Source organism: Nannospalax galili, unplaced genomic scaffold (genome assembly GCF_000622305.1).
Source record: "Nannospalax galili isolate Female #2095 unplaced genomic scaffold, S.galili_v1.0 scaffold3407, whole genome shotgun sequence".
NCBI lineage: Eukaryota > Metazoa > Chordata > Mammalia > Rodentia > Spalacidae > Nannospalax > Nannospalax galili.
Window position 1 is genome coordinate 101,996 of NW_008355641.1, and position 9,852 is coordinate 111,847.

The following is a 9,852-nucleotide window of genomic DNA, read 5'->3' on the forward strand; positions in this document are numbered from 1 at the left end:
AAAAAATGAAAAAAAAAATAAAGACAAACTCAGCAAATAAAATACACTGTAGAAAGCCACACCAATGGGATGACGGATGGGCTTAAAGATGAGGTAAATTAATTAATACATTCAGACAACAATAAAAATAATAAAGTAAGGGCTCAGTGTGGTGGCACATGTCTTTAATCCCAGCACTCAGGAGGCAGAGGCAGGCAGATCTGCCCCTGAAAGAGTAGCAAGTGCTTGTAACCACTGTAGTAGCCCTTCTATGTGTGATTGAAAGCCACGTTGGACATAAAGTTCAAGAAAGAGAGAGTGGCTGGGTATGTTCCCGAATATTAACAAGCTACTTCCGAGTTTCTTGGTGATAGAATTCAGGTGACTGTTTTTTGGGTTTTTTTTTGATAGCAGTAGTCTTTTGCCCCATGTGTATGTGTGTGTGGTGTGTATTCAAGCATGTATGCACGTTCACGTGTGTGGGTGCAGGTGTGTGTACGTGTGTGTGCTGGTACACTCGCCCATGTGGGCACTTTGTGGAGGCCCCATGATGGTGTTGGGGTGGATTTCTTCAATGGCTTCTCTACCTTATTTTATTTTGAGATGGGCTTTCTTCCAGGAACCTGAAGCTCACCACACCATTTCAGCTAACCTGGCTGGCCAGTGAGACCCAGAGAGCCTCTGTTTCTAGTCCTTCATGGGGATTTGAACTCAGGTCCTCATGTTTGCACAGCAAGCACTTTACCCACTGAGCCATCTTCCCACCTGATAATAGTATTCTTTGTTTATCTATGTTTTCAAACATTCTTGAAAAAAACCTTAGAGATTTTCAGGTCACCTACTTCCTTAAATGATCAAGAGCAATAATTTGGAGGAGGGCTAACATTCACCAATGCAGATCACCTGTGGGCTCACTGTCAAGTGAGTGGCTCACCCACTGATGGTGGGTAGCTTGCTGTCTTAGCCCATTTCTGTTGCTTTAACAAAATATCAGAAGCTGGATACTTTATAAAGAAAAGAGGCTTACAAGCCGGGTGTGGTGGCACATGCCTGTAGTCCTAGCACTTGGGAGGCAGAGGCAGGCAGATCTCTGTGAGTTTGAGGCTAGCCTGGTTTACATAGTGAGTTCTAGGCCCAGCTGGGAGACCCTGCTTCAAAAAGACTAAAAAAAAAAAAAGGAAAAAGAAGTTTATATAGCACAGAGTTCCAGCAACTAAGTTGAGTGACCACACCTGTCAAGAGTGATGACACCATACATCACATCAAGTACAAAAGATCAGATGGCGAGGGGAAGCCACGGGGTAGGGAGGGGCCAAGCTTGCTCTTTTCTGACAGTCCACTCTCACAAGACCTACTTCAGTATCGCAGAGGGCACTAATCCCTTCTGAGAGTACTTCCCCAATGACCTAATCTCCTTCCATTGGGTCTCACTCTTAAAGATCCATTATCTCTCTATGTCCTTACATCTGGGACCAAGCTTCCAGTACATGATTACTGGGCAATAAGCCAGCTCAGATGCACAGCTGAGCCTGCCATTCTGCTCTATGAAAATCTTGAACACCATATTCTTTTAATTATTTATTTTTACATATTTTATTGAATTTTTGTGGCTTTCACACAGTAAATCTTAATCATATTTACATTTACCCTCTTCCCTATCTGCACCCCTCTATAGTCCTCCCACGGGACTTCATGCATTTTGTCATGTGTGTTAAGGCCTAGCCAGTCATTTGTGTCCACAAATGTCCCCCAGTATGAGTTCATCCACTGGAGGCTGTTGGCCTGTCTAGCGTCACTCCCTTAAAGATGATCAACTTCTCTCACCCAGCAGTGACCAGCTGCCAATAGTTCCTTGCCAAAGTTGTGACCTTTTCTAAATTTTTATCAACTTTTTAATTTTATGTGTATGTGTTTTGCTTGCATGTATCTAAGTGTACCACATGCATGCAATATCCACGGAGGCCAGCAGAGAGTGTCAGATCCCCTGGAACTGGAGTTACAGATGGTTGGTTGCCACCATATAAATCCTCTGCAAGAGCAGCCAGTGCTCTTAACCACTGAGCCATCTCTCCAGCCCCTTAAACATCCGTATTCTACTATTTGTAACATTTAGGTGCCGCTAGAGTGGTTACCTGAAAATCCTGGAACTCTGAAATGCAGTCCAGCTGCCCAGGTAGGCAGGAGGCTCCAGAGGAAGTTTGTGGTGCTACCCAAACAGAACAGGTAGGGAATGACTTTCCCTACCGCATACGCAGGAAGTGACATGGCCTCTCTCTTTCATTTAGCAATAAACACAGTTCCTGCTGCTCCCCCATTTCCAGAGAAAGCAGGCAAGAAACACGCCAATCAGAGCATCGAAATCCACTGAAATTAGAACCTCTTGCGGCTCCTGATCCTCGGAGGAACGAACGTGCGCTGTGTTAATTTTTTTCCATCCTAATAAGCGGTGGGAAGCATTGGAAGCACCTGCGGCCTCCTGCGGACCCTGGGCCCTGGGGAGGGAGGCACACGCCTCAGCAGGGCTGTTTCCCCAGGCTCAGTGGTGCTAAGGAATGGCCTCGCCCTGAGGTCGCAGAATCACCCGGGACATCAGCTCTGCTTTCTACCATGCAGAGCTGTGCTCTGGTGGGACCAAGTTACTCCTTCCTTGGCAAAGTTCTACACATTTCTAAGCCGGATGTTACCTGAAACCATTTTTCCATGCTCCAGAGAATAAAAATACCAGGAAACTTGTCTGTGTGTTTTATTCCGTCTATATACATCATACATGAGGTGAGTATGAAATTGCTGCATAAACACTTGGATGCACGAAATGTCACAGTGAAGAAATAAAATTAAATCTAATTATAAGTCCTTCCTCACCAGGGGCAACAGATGTGAATACATTCCGCTTGATGGCGCAGGAACCGGGGAGAGATGACATGGGCCAAAAGCACTCAAGAAACGGTCTCCAGCCCTCAGCGCATTCTGGCCCCACCGCTTTCTGAGCCCACATGGCCAGTTGGAAAGCTACCCACGTATGCCAGCCTGCACTTCCTGCCCTCCGTGGCTCTTTAGGAATTGTTACCACCGGATCTCCCAATAGAAGTTGGCCCAGGGATGTGGAGAGATGGTGCCCCAGGAGGCGGCCCTGGATACTGCATAAGACAAATGCCTATCCCTGTGGCCATCCGCAGCTCTGTTTCTGACGCGCCCTCTAGTGGCTTCCCTGTGGACACTGCATCTTCTGCCAGAGCAGCGATTACACTGCTAACATTGTGATTACATCCAGATTGTCCCTGGTTTCTAAACACCTATCTGGCCTGGAGGACAGGTGGCTGGACCAGTCCAAGCTAGACCTTGACTGGACCTTTTTCATTTAGATTCCAGAAGCAAGCGTATTAGTTTAAAACCATGTGTGTTTCCTAAGGTGTAGACAATGTAGGCTGAAAGGAGAAGGGGAACAGGGGAAAAAGGGGGGGGCGCAAGTCACTAAGATTCTTCTAGGCTTATCCTTCTAGGGGAAAGGGGCGCAGGAGTGAGGCTGAGAGAGGCAGGGAGCAGTGTGTTGGAAGGTGTGCTCAGTGCCCACCTACCTGACTCTTTTGCAACCTTCTGCATAGATTACCTTCAAATGCTCCAATCTAGGGGCTGTGGAGATGGCTCAGTCAGTGAAGTGCCTGCCACACAAGCATGGGGACCTGAGTTTGAATCCCCAACACTCATATATAAAAAGCTAGGTGATGCATACCTGCAACCCCAGCACCAGAGATGTGGAGACAGGAGGGTCCCTGGCTCTTGGTGGCTAACCATTCTAGCCAATCAGTGAGCTTTAGGTTCAGTGAAAGGTCTTGTCTCAAAAACTGAGGTGGATAAAAATTGAGAATACATAATGTCAGTCTCTGGCCTAAACACACACAGACACACAAACACATGCACACGCACATGACACAGGAGGAGATCAATTCAATCTACCTGTATGTAGTGAGAGCTTATTATTTTAAAAAGATGGCCAGACTTCCTTAGGCAGGTGGTCTGTCTGAAAGAAAAGCTGCAGTTGTTTAGACTTGTAAAGCAGTAGTTGATATTCTCTGTCTGAGCCCCAAGATGGGAACAGAGGCCAAGCTGGCTGGGAGGACAGGCTCAGAAGTGCTATGAACCTCAGCCCTCCCCTGGATGCTTCCTGGCCCTTCTGAGCCTGGCATCTTAGCAGATGCAGAGGCTTCTGAGCTCTGTTGCTTTCTGCTATGGCGTGTTTCTCTTGTTCACACTGTTCACTGGTCTTGGTATCTATCCCTCAGGCTTGCTGGAACAGGTATTCTTTCTTGTCTGTTGTTCAGGGCTGAATCTTCACTTGGCTGTAAAATGAATGAGGCAGGCTTTGCAGAAGACGAGGAGGGAACACATCACACAGTTTAGGATGGCATCTCCTCTGGCCACATCTCTCCAGGTGAGTGAGATCAGAGGTCAATACCACCTCTAAAAAGCTACATTAGAGGTCTTCAGGCCCCTCACTGTCCTGGGCACGTACCCATTGTTCATAGTTGCTGGGCAGAGGCTACTCTGAACAGTTGAGTCTAGCCCTCAGACTACTGGGTCCAGCAGCTGCCCTGCTTAGCATCAGCAGGAAGCCCAGTTCGAACAGCAGCTAACTTTAATAGTCAATGCTGAGACAGCCCTTCCTGGAGGCTTCTGCCTTCCAAGGCACCAGCTTCCTTCCTTCCTTCCTTCCTTCCTTCCTTCCTTCCTTCCTTCCTTCCTTCCTTCCCTCCCTCCCTCCCTCCCTCCCTGCCTCCCTCCTTTTTCTTTGACAAGGTTTCATATAGCTCAGGCTGGCCTCACACTTGTAGCCAAGGATAACCTTGAATTCATGATCCTCCTGCCTATTTTTTTTGGCTTCTGTTTTTTTTATTTAATTTTTTGAGTGGGGGTGCTGGAGAGATGACTTCATGGTTAAGAACACTGACTATTCCAGAGGACCTGGGTTTCGTTCCCACATGGTGGCTAACACCCGTCCCAACTCCAGTTCCAAGGGATTCGATGTCCTCTTCTGCCATTCATGGGTGACTTACAGACATTCAGGCCAAACTCTCATACATAAAATAAACTAAATAAAATTTAAAAATTAAAAAATTTTTTCGAGACAGGGTCTCCTTGTAGCCCCAGTTGGCCTGGAACTTGCTATATAGGCCAGGCACTTGATTTCAAAGAGTTTCGTCTGTCTCTCCCTCCCAAGTGCTGGGATTAAAGGTGTGTGCCACCAAGTCTGGCATGCCTCTTACTCTTGAGTGTTGGGATTATAGGTGTGCCCCATCATGTCTACTTTATACAGTGCTAGAGATCGAACCCAGGGCTTCATGCATGCTAGGCAAGTGCTCTACCCACTGAACCACATCCCCACCTGTGCTGTACTTCTTTCCTGATCTCATCCCATACATCTTCCCTCCTCTCAGCCTTCCTGTGGACTATCACAACAACAAATTACTCCATGTGCCCAAACCTGCTATGGTATGACTCTAGAACAACCTCCAAAGTCTTGTGGAGTAAAGAAACAGCTCCTACCTCACAGGGAATTACAGTTGGTTTATTCTTGAACCAAATAGGAGTGACCATGGCTTGGACATACAGATTCAGGTTGCCCCAAATAACATGTTCCCATGTAGAAACGGTTTCCGGAACTTTTTATCATCATGGGACAAAGGAAAGTCATAAATAAAGGAATTTTCCAAATACATTGGTGGAATATCAGGTAGGCGAATGCATTTTGTTTACCTTTATCTATTTGCTGTGATCACATACCTGCTGAGAAGCATCTTTAGGGGGAGGGTTTATTTCAGCTTATGGTTTGAGGGTTGTCTAGTTTCATTCTGTTGCTGTGATAAAACACTCTGACCAGAACTTAGGGGAGAATGGCTTTATTCTAGCTTATCAATTACAGTCCATCACTGAGGGAAGTCAGGGAGGAACTCAAGCAGGAACTTGAAAGCAGGCACCATGGAGGAACGCTGCTGGCCAGCTCACTCACAGGCTCACGCCTAGTTAGCTTTCTTATATAGCCCAGGACCACCTACCCAGGGAATGGAGCCACCCACAGTGGGCTGGGTCCTCCTACATTAATTAATGCTCAAGACAAACCCCCACAGACATGTATACAGACCAGTTTGATCTAGGCAATCCCTCAATTGAGACTTCCTTCTCAGATAACCCTAGACTGTGTCAATTTGGCAGCTATAACTAACTAGGACAAGGGTACAGTCCATCATGGAGGGGAAGGCAGGGTAGCAGGTAGCTCTATGGTGGCAGGACTATGCAGCTGGGTCTGCTCAGCTCATATCTTGGCTATCAGGGAGAGGGACTGGGCTACACAGCCTCAAGATCTGCTCCTAGTGATTCACTTCTTCCAGCAGGGCTCCACCTTCTAAAGCTTCCACAGCTTTCCCAAGCTGTGCCACCAGTTGGGGATCAAGCATTTAAAACATGATCCAATGGGGGGGGCATTTCACATTCAAACTGCAACAGTGGGTCAGAGCAGAGTGAAGAAATCTCTGCCATAGACTGAGTATATCTAATGGCGCTCTTATGTTTTGAGTTGGTCAATGTTAGCGACCTGTTAACACATTCCAAAAGTTGTTACCTGCCAGTCACAAGGATGTTCGGTCAGATATAGTACAGAAGTGGGCAATGAATAGTTATCAAAGGGACTGAAGATGCCCAAGATAATTGACTCTAGATCGGCATTCTCACTCTTCACAATCATAGAGCTCTAATCAGTAAGTCAGCCTTGTAGAATCTTTAACTGGGTGTGCCTTGTTTTTTCTGGGCTTTTTTACTTCACTTATGTATTGTAGGCTTTGTTGCCCTATGAAATCAGGGGCCGAAACAAACCTTTCTTTCTGTGAAGTTGATTTTCTCAGGTATATTGTCACAGGGATGGAAAGTTGACACCCTCCTCCCCACATGATCTTTTTTCTTTTGCCTTAATTCACCCATTCATTCAGCAAACATTCATTGAACAACTACATTGAGGAATTCTAGGATACAGAAGTCAATTAGATGGACACATTCCTGCTGGCATCCTGGTAGCCAGTAGTCATGGAAACGAAATAAATTAAATAGCACAGTGATAGCTGGTGTTCTGTTTTCCCTTTCTGTTGCTGTGATAAAACACTCTGACCAAAAGTAATTTAGAAGAGGAAAGGTTTATTCCAGTTTACAGTTTACAGTGCATCATTGGAGGAAATTGGGACAGAGTTTGAAGGCAAGCCTACTTGCTAATCCACCTCTGATCAAGGAACTTCCTTCACAACAAAAGCACAGCAGGAACCATGGGGGATGCTGCTTGCTAGCTGGCTTGCATGCCATACCTAGCTAGCTTTCTTTCTTTCTTTTTATTTATTGTTTTTATTTTATGTGTATGAGTGTATTGCCTGCATGCGTGTAAGTGCACCCGTGTCATGCAATGCCCATGGAGGTCAGAAAAGGGCATTGGATCTCCTGGAACTGGAGTTACAGACAGCTGTTAGCTGCCATGTGGGTGCTGGGATTTGTACCTGGATTCTCTGCAAGAGCAATCAGTGCTCTTAACCATTGAGCCATCTCTTCAGCCCTTAGCTAGCCTTTTTATAAAGTCCAGGACCAGTTGCCCAGGGAATGGTGCTGCCCACAGTGGACTGGACCTTCAATTAACAATTAGACAATCAGTCTCTCACAGATATGCCCATAAGCCAATCTGATCTGGGAAATTCGTCAATTGAGACTCCCTTCTCAGGTGACCCAAGGTTGTGGTAAGTTGACAGTTAAAGTTGACAAGGACAATGGGTCTATGGTGAGGGCAAGGAGGCTGGCAGTTGGGGGGTGGTCACTGGACTCTCACCTGGAATGCTGTTGTCTCCTTTCTGCCTCTCAGCCCATGTGTTCTTGGGAGATGCTGGAGTATAGAGGAAGTGAAGGGTAAACTGAAAGAGGGACTCTGTGATGAGCATCTATGAGGTCATCATCCATGATGGAGTGGGCTTTTCAATGATGCAGTTGTTTTTAAGTCACCTACGTTCTGTCCTTGTAAGTCACCCATCATTCATACTCCTGAAAGTAAGCTCAGTATACTCTTGGGTTCACCAAGTTATATTGGGGTGGAATTATTTCTTTGTTTAGTTGTTGGTACCTTACCTAGGTTAAGAGATATTTGCTCACATCTCACCAGGAAATGGCACACAATGAGAGGACATAGAAGCATTTTCTAGAAACAGGGAAGGGCAAGAGACATGTTCATTCTCTCTCTCTCTCTCTCTCTCTCTCTCTCTCTCTCTCTCTCTCTCCCTCTCTCTCTCTCTCTCTCTCTCCTCTCTCTCTCCCTCTCTCTCTGTCTCTCTCTGTCCCTCTTTCTATCTCTCTCTCTCTCTCAGCCACTGTGAGGTAAGTTCCTTTCCTCCACTATGGTATTTCTCTTTTGACACAGAACTAGAAGCAATGAAACCAGGTGACCATGAACTGAAATAAATCCAATCACAACCCAAAATAAATCCTTTCTCCTTGAAGGTGATGTCCTCAGGTGTTTTGTCACAATAACAAGAAGCTGACTAATACACTCCAGTTTGCTGAGCTAGAGAAAGACATGGCCTGGATGATCCTGGAGGCATCTTGACATACTAGCTGGCCAAGGAAGCTATCAAAGACCATTAGGATCTTGTTCAAAGGACTCATGTCTAATTGGATGGGGCCACCCACCTGCTAAAATGTGATGATGTGAGCCTGGATGAGGATAAACTGCAGTGGATTGCAGCATCACCAAGCATGTCAAAACCCACAAGTTTATGATGACATAAAAATTGATCTCTTAATTGGCCTCTGTTGGAGAAGGATAGGGAAAAGCTCATTCTTTAGAAAATAGTTGATCAAGGGAAAGAACAAACATTTATTCTACCTTTACTGTGCAAACTGTGCTGAAGGGTGTGCAAATAGCGGACACCAGAGCATTTATCTTGATAGCAGTCTCCTGGCTAGTGGATGCAGAAGGAAGAAGGAGATTGCTCATCACCACCATTTGCTGATCTACCTGAGGTAATGGGTTCAGGCAGTGAACAGAAAGTGCTCTGAACATGACAGGAAAAGAAACAAGTATGCTCCACTTCCCTCCACCACCGCCAGAGTCCAAAAACCATTTTAGAGATAACTTGGGGGATGGTTAGATGTACTACGTGATGCCATGGGGTGCATGCTACTAAGTGCAAAGCCAAGAAACTTTAAGACAAATCAATGTGTTTCAACAAATACAAAAGGGAGTGGGAAGGAGAGTCTGTTTGTTAAGAGAGACTTAAATGGTCTAGCAGTTGCACTATGCAGGTCTCATTCCAATTCTGATACAAACCTACAAAAATTATGAGGCAATTGGAAATTTATAGCTAGATGATATTAAATAATTCTTCTTTGTTTTTTTTGTTGTTGTTTTGTTTTGTTTTTTTAAGGCAAGGTCTTATTATGTAGCTCTAACTGGCCTGGAACTTGATATGTAGACCAGGCTGGCTGTATTAGTCACTTTTCTGTTGCTGTGATGGAAACACTGACCAAAACAACTTATAAAAGGAAGAGTTTATTTGAGCTTATGGTTCCAGGGGAATTACAGTCCGTCTTGGTGGGGTGGCATGGTGGCAGAGATGGTTGGAGGAGGAGCAGCAGAAGCTAGGCTCTCACATCATCACACAGGCACAGGAAACAAGAGAGCAAGGCTTAAGAACTGTCTAAGCCCACCCCCAGTGACGTGCTTCCTCCAGGATAGCCACACCTTTTAAAACCTCCCAAAACAGCGCCACTATCTGGGGACAAAATGTCCAAATACTTGGAGCCTATGGGGGACATTTTCATTTAAACCATCACACACTGGCCTTGAACTCAGAGATC